Here is a 13,196-nt window from a genome sequence, read left to right on the forward strand (position 1 = left end):
ATCTGTTATGACTTCCTGCCTGCCTTGACTATCCTCCTGAACTCTGATCTTGTACCTCGATATTTCTGATACTCTGTTGCCGAACCCCGGCTCGTTCCTTGACTCTGCTTCTGCCTCCTGATTTTGTACCCCGATATTTCTGATACCCCGTTGCTGAACCCTGCCTGTACTTTGACTCTGCCTTTGCCTCCTGATCCTGTACTTTATCTGTCCATGTGTGTACGACCTGGCTTGTCCGACCTCGAGAACCGACCTTACCGTTAGAGGCGGTTCCTCGCTCTGTTATCGATCCTTCCTCCTGAGGGTCACTTTCAGATATCCCTTCCTACTGTCAGTCTGACTCCTCCCGTCTTGGAGAGCTCAGGTCTGCGGAAGGAATCTGTGCAGTACTCCTTACTGCATTGAGGCCTTGTCCTCTTAGTGTTACAGTTACACCAAACACTACACTCTACTCGGGTGATCAGAGGTTAGTTTGTATATCGGATTATCGGTGAGACTGCAGTTCACTTATAATCTGGTATATATCTGTATTTTCGGTGATACTGCAGATCACCGGTAATCAGATACTCTCTGCGCCCACCGATCGTTACAGAACGCCAGACCCAAAAAATGCAAATGGACGCACACACTGACCGTCTGGGCGCACTTGCCACTTCGGTGGAAAACATCAACCAAGTGCTGGGTAGCCACAAGACTATGATTGATGTCCTATCAGGCTCTGTGCGAACCCTCCAGACGTCAGTTGATTCAGTGCGATCCCCTCCTAGTGCTGACATACGTATGCCCGTACCAGATAAATTTTCCGGCCACAAGTCTGACTTCCGGAATTTTCAGAGTAGAGTGTTATCGTACTTCGAGTTGAGACCCCGATCCTCGGGGACTGAGACCCAACGGGTCAACTTTATTAAAACTTTGCTGACTGGTGACTCCCAGTCATGGGCATACAACCTGCCTCCTACCGATACTGCTCTGACCTCGGTAGAGGAATTCTTTAAGGCCATGGCCGTAATTTACGACGACCCTGACCTTGCGGCAACCTCTGAGCGGAAGCTCAAACTTTTGCGGCAAGACAGGGGTTCAGTCGAGGATTACGCGGCAGAATTTCGCAGATGGTCAGTCACGGCCAGATTTGATAATTTTGCCCTCATGGATTACTTCTTGTCTGGGTTGTCGGAGGAGGTCTCCGATTTAATGCTAACCTTGCCCGAGCCCAGGACAGTCGATGAGGCCATCACATCGGCCATTCGAGTCGACCGTCGATTACGCCATCAGAGGCAGATTCGGGGCAGTCACCGTGCCAGGGTAACATCATATGTGGCACCCTCCGCTGCACCCTTAGTAACGCCATCTCCATTTGTCTCATCTCCTCCGGCCTTGCCTCCACCCGAACCAATGCAGATTGGTTGTTCGAAATTGACCCAGGTGGAGCGAAGGCGGAGAATGATGGATCAACTGCCCGAACAAGTCGGGAAACGAATTTGCCTAGGAGTAGTGGGGGGTGACACCCTAGGCACGCCACTTGCACCCCTTAAAGAAAAGAAATTGCTTCTCCCTTGTACAGTTACATGGGAGAAGAAATCGGTGGCCACTGAGGCTTTCATTGACTCAGGCTCAGCGGCCAATTTTATGAACTTTAAGTTTGCTCAGGAGTTGGGTATTCCGCTCACTCCTGTGACACCCCCCATTCAGGTCACGGCAGTAGACCATTCCCCTCTACAACGGAATCGTGCTCTGTCGCAGACCCCGGAGGTGAAGGTCACCATAGGGGTACTGCATGGGGAACAATTATCGTTTTTTGTACTGCACATGTCTACCTCAACTATTATCCTGGGCATGCCGTGGTTGCAACTTCATTCACCTCAAATAGACTGGGCCACGGGTCAGTTAACCACTTGGTCACCTCGTTGTTTTCAGCGGTGTTTGGGGAAGTTGACCTTGGGGCAAACCAGATTTCAGGTGGAAGGGGTACCAGATCAGTATTCTGAATTTTCCGATGTGTTCTGTCCCAAGGCAGCTGATAAATTGCCCCCACATCGTCCTTTCGATTGTCCCAGTGATCTCCGTTCAGGTTGTGTTCCCCCCCGGGGTCACTTGTACAATCTATCAGGGCCCGAAAAATTGGCCATGCAGGAGTACATCCGTGAAAATTTGGCCAAGGGTTTCATTCGCCCGTCCCGGTCACCTGCTGGAGCAGGGTTCTTTTTTGTCAAAAAGAAAGACGGAGGCCTGCGACCCTGCATCGATTATCGCGGTCTCAACAAGATTACTATAAAGAATCGCTATCCGTTGCCACTGATAGATGATTTGTTCACTCAGGTTACTGACGCTAAGATTTTTTCTAAACTAGATTTGCGGGGCGCGTACAATCTGATACGTATAAGAAGGGGCGATGAGTGGAAGACGGCCTTTAATACACCAGACGGGCATTATGAGTACCTGGTGATGCCCTTCGGGTTATGTAATGCTCCGGCCGTTTTTCAGGAACTCATTAACGAGGTATTCCGGGAGGTGTTGGGGAAATTTGTACTAGTTTATCTTGATGATATTCTTATCTTCTCCAACAACCTCACTGAACATAGAAACCATGTGAGGTTTGTGTTAAATCAGTTAAGGCAGAACTCGTTATACGCAAAGCTTGAGAAGTGCATCTTCGAAGTAACATCTGTTGCGTTCTTGGGGTACATAATTTCCACCACAGGCCTGTCTATGGATCCTGCCAAGGTCTCCGCTGTTCTGGAGTGGCCACAGCCGGTTGGGTTGAAATCCCTTCAGCGCTTTCTTGGCTTCGCCAACTACTATAGACGGTTTATAAAGGGGTACTCCACTGTCATTGCTCCCCTTACCTGCCTCACTAAGAAGGGGGCAGATACCACTCACTGGTCTCCTGAGGCTTTACATGCTTTTGCCACCCTGAAGGGCCTATTCTGTTCAGCACCCATCCTCAGACATGTGGATGCCTCTTTCCCGTTCATTGTGGAGGTGGATGCCTCGGAGGTTGGGGTGGGGGCTGTGCTGTCACAGCGGTCAGGCTTGCAGGGTAAAATGCACCCGTGTGCGTATTTCTCTCGCAGGTTCTCCCCTGCAGAGAGGAATTACGATATTGGCAACAGGGAGCTCTTGGCCATCAAATTGGCTTTCGAGGAATGGCGACACTGGTTAGAGGGAGCTGAGCATACCATCACGGTTTACACCGATCACAAAAACCTAGAGTACATCGAGGGGGCTAAGAGGTTGAGCCCTCGCCAGGCTCGATGGTCGTTGTTCTTCTCCAGGTTTAGTTTCATTATTACGTACACCCCAGGGAGCAAGAATGTTGAGGCGGATGCTCTATCCAGATGTTTTGAATCAGAGACAGCACAGCCCTCCATTCCAGAGACCATTATTCCCCAGAAATTAATACTGGCAGCCACTGAAACTTGGGAGGATTGGAGGGAGACATTGGCTCCCTTTCAGCAAGACATTCCGGAAGGGAAGCCCGCAGGGGTCCTGTTCGTTCCTCTGCCTTTTCGCCTGCAGGTTCTTGAGATGTTTCATGCACATAAGAACGCAGGGCATCCTGGGGCATCCAGAACACAGGATCTGATAGCCAGATGCGCCTGGTGGCCTTCCTTGGCAGCGGATTGTAAGGAATACGTAAAAGAGTGTTTGATATGTGCCAAGAGTAAACCCTCCCGGCTGGCACCTGTCGGTACGTTGCAGCCTTTGCCCACCCCGAATGAGCCGTGGACCCACCTGTCCATGGATTTTGTGGGTGAGCTTCCCAGGTCTGAAGGTATGGCGGTCATTTGGGTGATAGTCGACCGCTTTAGTAAGATGGCCCACTTTGTGCCTTTGAAAGGACTCCCCTCGGCTCAGGAATTGGCCGAGTTGTTTATCACTCATGTCTTCCGTTTACATGGCATTCCCGAAGACATAGTTTCAGACAGGGGAGTCCAATTCGTCTCACGGTTTTGGAAAGCTTTTTGCCACCTCATGGGCATAAAGCTGTCTTTTTCATCGGGCTATCACCCACAGACCAACGGCCAGACTGAGAGAATAAATCAGTCTTTAGAGCAATTTTTAAGGTGTTATGTGGCAGAGGCGCAGGACGATTGGGTCAGATTTCTGCCCTTCGCAGAATTTGCCCAGAATAATTTAAAAAACTCGTCCTCCGGATTCTCTCCCTTTCAGGTGGTGACGGGGAGATCACCCAAATTTTCCCCATTACCTATAGCCTCCACTCCTTTCCCAGCCCTGGAGGCCTGGCAAAAGTCATTGAAGGACCTTTGGGGGACGGTTAGAAGTAACCTGGAGAAGGCCTTTTTGAGTCAGAAGGGTCAAGCTGACAAAAGACGGTCGCTGGAGTGGAAGTTCCGACCAGGAGACTTGGTCTGGGTGTCCACACGTCACTTGACCCTAAGACAACCTTCGAATAAGCTTGGTCCCAGGTTTGTGGGTCCATTCCCGGTTGTCAGGAAAGTCAATGATGTTACTTACACCGTTGATCTTCCCTCTAGCATGCGGGGGGTGAGGTCTTTCCACGTGTCCCTTCTTAAGCCAGCAGTCCAGGTGGGTCCCACTCCTCCTCCTCCTGTCTTGGTAGATGCCCAACACGAATATGAGGTGGAGAAGATTCTAGATTCACGCTCTGTACAAAACTCGGTACAATACCTCGTGCACTGGAAAGGGTACGGCATTGAGGAGAGGCAATGGGTACCGGGGACGCGCATGCATGCAGACGAATTAAAAAGGGAGTTTCATGCCTTACACCCCGAGAAACCTGGTGGGAGTTGTCCGGAGTCCACTCCTCGGGGGGGGGGGGGGGTACTGTAAGGAAACGCGGAAAAGCCGCCGTCTCTCGAGGTGAGGCGGCTGTTTCCGCGTCCAGCATGGCGTCACAACGCGGAAAAAACACCGCATGCCGCATGGGCAGTGCGGCGGAATCCGCATTGGTAACGGCGGAATCCACACCAGAGGCGACCCCCGCATTAGATACATTGCAAAACAGTACTGGTGTGGCTGGGACTGATAGTCCACCAAGATTCAGACTTACACGCGCGCGAGCACAGAGGCAGAGTTTAAATAGCAGTTAGAAGGGTGTCGGCTGACCAGCTGGGTCAGCTGACAAATTCCACTGCTCTCATTGGACCAGCAATTAGGGAGGTCCTGGAAAGGTCCTAGAGTATATATACTGCTGGTTGTTCACTTGCTCTTTGTCTGGCGTGCGATCACATATGTGGGAGCACCCAGATCCGTAGTCAGATCCGTTAGTGTGCCGGGACCAGCTGGAGCTGTAATCCTACACTAAGATAGATTCTGTTGATAGCTAAAGTACTAGTTTGATTGTGATTATCTGTTATGACTTCCTGCCTGCCTTGACTATCCTCCTGAACTCTGATCTTGTACCTCGATATTTCTGATACTCTGTTGCCGAACCCCGGCTCGTTCCTTGACTCTGCTTCTGCCTCCTGATTTTGTACCCCGATATTTCTGATACCCCGTTGCTGAACCCTGCCTGTACTTTGACTCTGCCTTTGCCTCCTGATCCTGTACTTTATCTGTCCATGTGTGTACGACCTGGCTTGTCCGACCTCGAGAACCGACCTTACCGTTAGAGGCGGTTCCTCGCTCTGTTAGCGATCCTTCCTCCTGAGGGTCACTTTCAGATATCCCTTCCTACTGTCAGTCTGACTCCTCCCGTCTTGGAGAGCTCAGGTCTGCGGAAGGAATCTGTGCAGTACTCCTTACTGCATTGAGGCCTTGTCCTCTTAGTGTTACAGTTACACCAAACACTACACTCTACTCGGGTGATCAGAGGTTAGTTTGTATATCGGATTATCGGTGAGACTGCAGTTCACTTATAATCTGGTATATATCTGTATTTTCGGTGATACTGCAGATCACCGGTAATCAGATACTCTCTGCGCCCACCGATCGTTACAAAATGTTAATTAAACAGGAAAGGAAAATGTATCTCCTAGAAGAAAACCTGGGAGAAAAAGTGAATTGGATTGGGCCCTTTATTTTCTATGAAACTGTATTAAACACTTCCCCAAAACAGGTTACTTTCCCTTAAAAAAACAGTCATGCTCCTCCTATTCATTTGCCAATAACTTTATTGGTACTCCTCACGCTTAAATGATTTATATATTGTTTTTTTGCGGGACAATGTAGGCTTTCTTTAGGTGGTACTTTTTCCAATTATTGTATTTCATATGCATTTTAAAGGAAATAAGTTGTAATGAATTAAAAAAAGTCATTACTTCTCAGATTTCAGCCATTATAGTTTGGAGATAAAAAGTGCTACTGTAGATAAAAAACATACATTTTATTTTCCCGGTTGTCCTGGTTATTACAACATTTAAATTATGACCCTATTACAATGTCCCGTGATATCATTTTTGGGGAGAAACAAAGGGGGTTTTTGTGTTTGTTAATACTCTGTCAATAATTACAAGCTCTTATTCCCAAAAAATAATGGTAATATACCCTTGAGACATACATATTAAAAAGGCTGGGTCCCTAAGGTAATTATTTTTTTTAAATCCTGTCACTTTGGGGTTGTTGTTTTTTTTTTTTTGGGGGGGGGGGGGGGTTCACAAGTATTTTATTTTGGTAACTTTGGGCAGAAAGTTAATACTTATAGAAGATTTATTTTAGAATTTGTTGTTAATTTATTTTTTATCCACTAGATATCGCCACACTTTATACTGTGTACTTACAACAGTACACAGGAAGTTAGTGTGTTTGCTTTTCATTTCACTGTCAATAAATGATCACAGCTACTCATTTGAGCAGTGATCATTAATTTATTTGATTGACTTTGGGATAACATATTCCCATTCACCAATCATTATACTAATGGGCAGTGATGAGGACGCGCTGAGGAAGCTCGTAAACACAACTATGTGTATATATACACCCTTGATCTTTAAGTGAAGTATTTAGGAACGTAAAAGATGCAGCGGCAGAGAAGTAAAGTATAACTATGTTAAGTAATATAAAGTATTGTATCATCAAGCAAAGGAGGATCCGCAGACACATCGAAGTGATAAAAGCTGGTATTCTTTATTGAAAAAAGCCACAAAAATGACATAGAAAAGGCCACAAAAATGACTGCCGCGTATCGGGCTCAAAGTTCGCCCTTAATCATAGTCATCATCACATGACTATGATTAAGGGCGAACTTTGAGCCTGATACACGTCAGTCATTTTTGTGGCCTTTTCTATGTCATTTTTGTGGCTTTTTTCAATAAAGAATACCAGCTTTTATCACTTCGATGTGTCTGCGGATCCTCCTTTGCTTGATGTTACCTCTGGCTTGGCTCACCTGATCCTGCACCGGTGGAGTGTTTGCTTTCTGGGGGTTTTAGAGCGTTTGGCCTTCTGTCTACATAAAGTATTGTATAGCGTTATTTTTCTAATAGTGACCCTGCAGTAAATTGCTACACAACAAACTGGTGATAAGGCTGCATTCTATGAAGCTTTACCACCAATCCTTCAATCCTCTGGATCGATGAAATAAAATAAAGACCCTACTTCAGACAATTGCTAGCTTGCTCTCATCCTATGTGTCTACTGTTTAGCTTATGTAGGATGCAGCTGAAGTCAGGACAGGTCGTGGCTCCCCATCCTACATATTTTCTGCTTAGCTTGTGTAGGATGCAGCTGAGGTCAGGACAGGTCATGGCTGCCCACCCTATGTCTCTGCTGCTTATCTTATGTAGAATGCAGCTGAGGCCAGGACAGGTCGTGGCTGCCCACACTACGTGTCTGCTGCTTAGCTTGTGTAGGATGCAGCTGAGGTCAGGATAGGTCGTGGCTTCCTATCCTACATATTTTCTGCTTAGCTTGTGTAGGATGCAGATGAGGTCAGGACAGGTCGTGGCTGCCCACGCTACATGTCTGCTGCTTAGCTTGTATCTGATGCAGATGAGATCAGGACAGATCATGCCTGCCCACCCTACGTGTCATCTGCTTAGTTTGTGTATGATGCAGATGAGGTCAGGACAGGTCGTGGCTGCCCACCCTACATGTCTGCTTCTTAGCTTGTGTATGATGTGGATGAGGTCAGGACAGGTCATGGCTGCTCACACTACGTGTCTGCTGCTTAGCTTGTGTATGATGCAGCTGAGGTCAGGATAGGTAGTGGCTGCACACTCTACGTGTCTGCTTCTTAGCTTGAGTCAGTTGCAGCTGAGGTCAGGACAGGTCATTGCTGCCCACCCTATGTCTCTGCTGCTTATCTTATGTAGGATGCAGCTGAGGACAGGACAGGTTGCGGCTGCCCACACTACCTATGTGTCTGCTTCTTAGCATGTGTATGATGCGGATGAGGTCAGGACAGGTCATGGTTGCCCACGCTATGTCTCTGCTGCTTATCGTATGTAGAATTTAGCTGAGGTCACTCAGGTCAGGACAGGTCGTGACTGCCCACCCTATGTCTCAGCTGCTTATCTTATATAAGATGCAGCTGAGGTCAGGACAGGTCATGGCTGCCCACCCCATGTCCCTGCCGCTTATCTTATGTAGGATGCAGCTGAGGTCAGAATAGGTAGTGGCTGCCAACACTATGTGTCTGCTGCTTAGCTTGTGCAGGATGCAGCTGAGGTCAGAATAGGTAGTGGCTGCACACCCTATGTGTCTGCTTCTTAGCTTGAGTAGGTTGCAGCTGAGGTCAGGACAAGTCATGGCTGCACACCCTATGTCTCTGCTGCTTATCTTATGTAGGATGCAGCTGATGTCAGTACAGGTCGTGGCTGCCTGGCAGATCATCCATAAAGGGAATCTTAGCATATTGTGGGAACTTACCGTAAGTGGCAGCCAGACATACAGTGTCTGTGCAGACCAGCCGCAGGATTAGAGGGACAGCTGCATGGTATGCAGTTTATAGTGTAACAATCTGCTATAAGATCACTTTCTGTAAATAAATGGCACGGAGACGCTTCTCCTGTTAAAAATACTGAGAATACTGATTTATCCTAAAATAACTGAAGGAAAATGATTGATGAAAGCCACACTAGTTATTGCTTACTATTGTTGTCGCAGTAATAGCTTCCTGTGTTTTTTTTGCTCGCACCTCTGCAAATTATTCCGATTTCCCTTTTGTTACCTCTGTTGCTGTGCATAAATTGTGCAGCCCTGAAATAAAATCAATAAAAATGCTGGTGCCTTACATACACTAGGAAAGCAGTCAGATAAATATACAAGCTGTGGAAAATGTATGTTTCCCCCCCTCCCGCTGTCACACTGGGAGCTGTGACGTGCAGTCATTTACAATATAACACCACTTAGGGGTGCGAGATTCAGAGGCTATTGGTGGAGCTACTGCAGAGAGAGAAGACATTAGCAATGACATAGTTGCTTGATTGAGCCCCCAGAGGCCTGGTGCCAACAAGATTAAATCAAGACTGTATCTGTTCTGTGTCCGGAGGGAATTTTGATTAGGCAGCTTTAGAGAAACGAACAGACGCAGGGTTGTGAGGGTAATTGTTCCTCAAAAAAAGGGAGCAGGGAAGAATTTCTGAATTTAAATACTGAAAAAAAAATCGTCTTTCTGGATTAACTGCAAAATTGGTCACTTACATTTCCACAGAGTAAGCAATAACCCTGAGCAGTGCATAGTAGCTCTCTTATGAATATCATGCCTGAACTTTATGGAAACATAGGCTCAAGGTCCGGGATGCTGGAGGGCACCTAAAGCTCATCACTCTTCACACAACATGTGATGCTGGCATAACTCTACTTGTAGTTAATGAGGAACTTTACTGAACTTAACTTAATCAATAATATTTGCTTATTTTTACAGTATTACTTCATAAATTATCTACTCAATGTGTGCCCTTTGAAAATCTCTCCTCACCCTGATTTACTTAAATTTATCACAGGTGGCGACATCTACAGCTGGCAAGCAGCGTCCCTGCGGAATGTTTGTTATTAAATAAGGCGAACAGCACTTTGTCTCCTGGAGGCGTACATATAATGCCCCTAAATAATATTCCTCCTCGGAGCTGTAGCAACTCGGAGGGAGAAGTGATTTGGGGTACAGTGGTCGCCAGAACACAGAATTATTCTTGCGTGGGGTGCGCACTATGGCATTAGTGCTATAGCGGCACCCAGCTTTGGTGTTTGATGCCAAAATAACCTGCTTCATCCCGGAAGCCTCTGGGAAAGAATGCTGTGACATCATAGCCTAAGCTAAAATAGCCCTGGGAGGGCAGGGTCACAATATAACGCAATATTTACATTTAAGAATTATTTCTGATGCTGAAACCAGGATATTCAACATAAAATGGAGTATTTTGAATAATAAATTACATTTTATTATATGCCATTGCCGTGCCTCAATTGCAATAAGAAGCAGTCAATGCACCTCACTCAGTATTGATCAGATATCTAGGTATCTAGCAGAAGTCCCATCAGAGCTAATTGTACAAGTATCTATGCATAATTAGTGCTGCTCAATGTAGTATAGAGCCACCAGACAGCCAATCAATCTGGAGCAACCCTGATTGCTCACTACTCTCAATCAGACCGAGTCTGTCTTTAGGATCAATTAAACATTATTGACTGATTCAAGGGAAATGGAAAGTTTCAGGTAAGTTCAATGAAAATGGTCACATCTGCCTGTAATCTATGTGGAACAGCCATTAGTGTCTGGTAACGTTTGGCTGAAATATCATCAACATTTCTTGTTGCTGATGATGCAGTGTTTGGCTGGATACAGGCAGCAGAGTTATGTGTGTACAATAGGTTGCTGAATGTTTTTAGGGAAGGGTGTTGCCATTAGTTTGGACAATCTTACCCACATCTTATTTTTCCACTACTGTAAAGCCAACAGCATCAGAACAGAGCTTCTAAGCCAGGAGCGTAACTAGAGGGGAGCAGCACCCACAATTGCAGGCGGGCCCAGAGCTGTGTGGGGGCCCAACTGCTAACCTTCCCTTCCTCCAATACAGGGAGCTATACTTCAGATCAGGTGTCTTCGTGGCTACACTTGTTATCGGTGGGAAGATCATGATGGCCACACTTCTTTTATGACCCTTGTGAGATGGGACCCAAGGCTGTGAAGGGCACCAAGGGAATGCAAGGGAAGGGCTGTGAACATTGGGGGGGGGGGGGGGGGCATCAACCTTTTACTGTAGGCCCCAATGAATTGTAGACTACAGGGCCAGTGCCCAGCCTGATGATGTAGAGGCACGATCTGCTTTGTGGTTGGCCCCCATTTCAGAGGTCCTTCCATTTCCAAACCCACAGTCAGAATCAACAGCAAAATCTACATTAGTAATCCTGACAGAAATTACACCGGACAGTGGCCAATTCAAAATAGAGAAAAAGTTTGCCTACTAGTTGTATTTTAATGTGACAATACTATCCTTGCTATAGGCCTTAATTTAGGGAAAAGAGGTGCCCTGATGTATATCAAATAGATGAAAAACAGTGAGGTGAGGTGGCTTGCCTCAATTACAAAATTCTTGTGTGAACAAAATTTTGTATTTAGCACAGGCAACACGTTTTGCGGGTCTGAGCCTGCTTCCTCAGGCCAATCACAGTGCCAATTGAACGAAAAATCAGCAGCAAAGGGAGCCTCAGACAGCCCCTCTACTTTGTGTTGCTATAGGGCTGGTTACATAACTAAAAATTAGGCACCAGGGTATAAAACAGAAGAGTCCATAACAGGGATGCCGATAATAAAAAACTGAAATCCCTTCCTAGTTTACAAAAAAAAAAATGTATTTAGTAATAGGGATGATCAATGAGATACAAATAGTTCTGAGTTCATGCAGGATTATGTACATTTTTTTGCAAAATATGCAGCTTGAAAATGGACCACCAAGGTTTAAATTGATTAGTCCATTTTCAGGCTACATATATGTGCATAAACATTTTCATAATCCTGCATGAACTTGGCAATATTTGCATCTCATTGATCATCCCTATTTAGTTTTTGTTGGAGTTCCTCTGAAAAGAAAAACCAGCAGAGATCTAGACAAGTTTCTTTTATTTTGTATCATCTGATATTCTATATAATTATTAAGATTACTTTAGTTATGGTGAACTAAAGCCCCGCACACACCAGGGAATCTCTGTTGCTTGGCAAGGATCGGTACACAATCCCTTGAGTGACAGAGCACAGGCGAGGCTGTACAGAAGCATCCTGGCTAGAGAAGCATTCAGGTCTGTGGAGTCGGAGTCCAGGAATCGGAACAATTTTTGGGTATCTGGAGTCGGAGGTTTCATAAACTGAGGAGTTGGATGATTTTTGTACCCACTCCACAGCCCTGCAAGGACTGTGGAGTCAGAAACGAGGAGTCGGAGCAATTTTGGCTATCTGGAGTAGGTGGAGTCATAAACTGAGGAGTCTGAGTTGGTTTATTTTGGTACCTACGAAACAGCCCTGGACACATCTGTTGCTATTGTGGGGGGAAGGGAATGGTGCATGACAGTGTAAATTCAGGGAGCAGGGAGAACAATGTGATGGTGCGGAGCTTGGGTGTCGAGGATCGCTAAGATCCAGCATCCTGGATCTCTAGCAAAGTTTGTGCCGGGACTGTACACACACTGGGCTGACTCCCGATTCTCGCCCCTGGGCGGTCCTTATTGTCCACCACAGCCGAGTTCAGACCAGTGTGTGTATGTAGCTTTAGGGGAAAGGATGATCTGTCACCACCCCAGACAAAAAACAAATGACAAATCCTGAATTCGATGACATAGTGACTGAAGCCCAGCTTGGTGAGCTTGCTGAATGGATGCAGGGTAAATACATTGCTTGGGTTCACACACAGATATTTTATTTTATAGGCTTCTGAAATACACCATAATTAAAAAAAACAGACCCAGCATTTTCAGATTTCTCTGTTCGTCTCTATTTCTGTTCACAAGCGGCACCCTGGCATGCAGCTATCTGCAGACTACAGCTGCCTCCTTCTACCAGCTCTGCATAATTAACATGTTTTACAAAGAACTTCATTTACTGAGATGTAGATGCAGTGGCACAAATGCATTATTGGTTTATACTGCACATGGAGTGTAACATCTCATGTATTACTGCATGCTGATACACATAGGGCTCGGTTTATAAAGCGGTAAGAAATAAAACTTTGCCCCATACCATAACAAGAAACTTCAGCCTCGTTATAAAAGAGAAAATTCTTTTTGTGATAAAACAAACACTACTGCACTATACACTGCTATTTTATCTTCTGGTGCTGGCCCGT

At 46.1% G+C, this 13,196-nt stretch overlaps 1 protein-coding gene across 3 annotated transcripts in view; it reads right to left on the reverse strand.

Annotated features, from left to right (window-relative positions):
- The window catches only part of NEXMIF (neurite extension and migration factor), a 596,318-nt gene that overhangs the window by 419,284 nt on the left and 163,838 nt on the right, over window positions 1–13,196 (reverse strand). The window contains exon 2 of one of the 3 annotated variants that reach the window (XM_068247580.1): window positions 9,014–9,120. The exons of the other annotated variants lie outside the window; for them this stretch is intronic. The gene's annotated coding sequence lies outside the window, so the exon portion shown is untranslated. The remainder of the gene's footprint in view (window positions 1–9,013; window positions 9,121–13,196) is intronic. 3 annotated transcript variants of the gene reach the window in all.

This window comes from Hyperolius riggenbachi, chromosome 8, assembly GCF_040937935.1.
Source record: "Hyperolius riggenbachi isolate aHypRig1 chromosome 8, aHypRig1.pri, whole genome shotgun sequence".
In the NCBI taxonomy this organism is placed as follows: Eukaryota; Metazoa; Chordata; class Amphibia; order Anura; family Hyperoliidae; genus Hyperolius; species Hyperolius riggenbachi.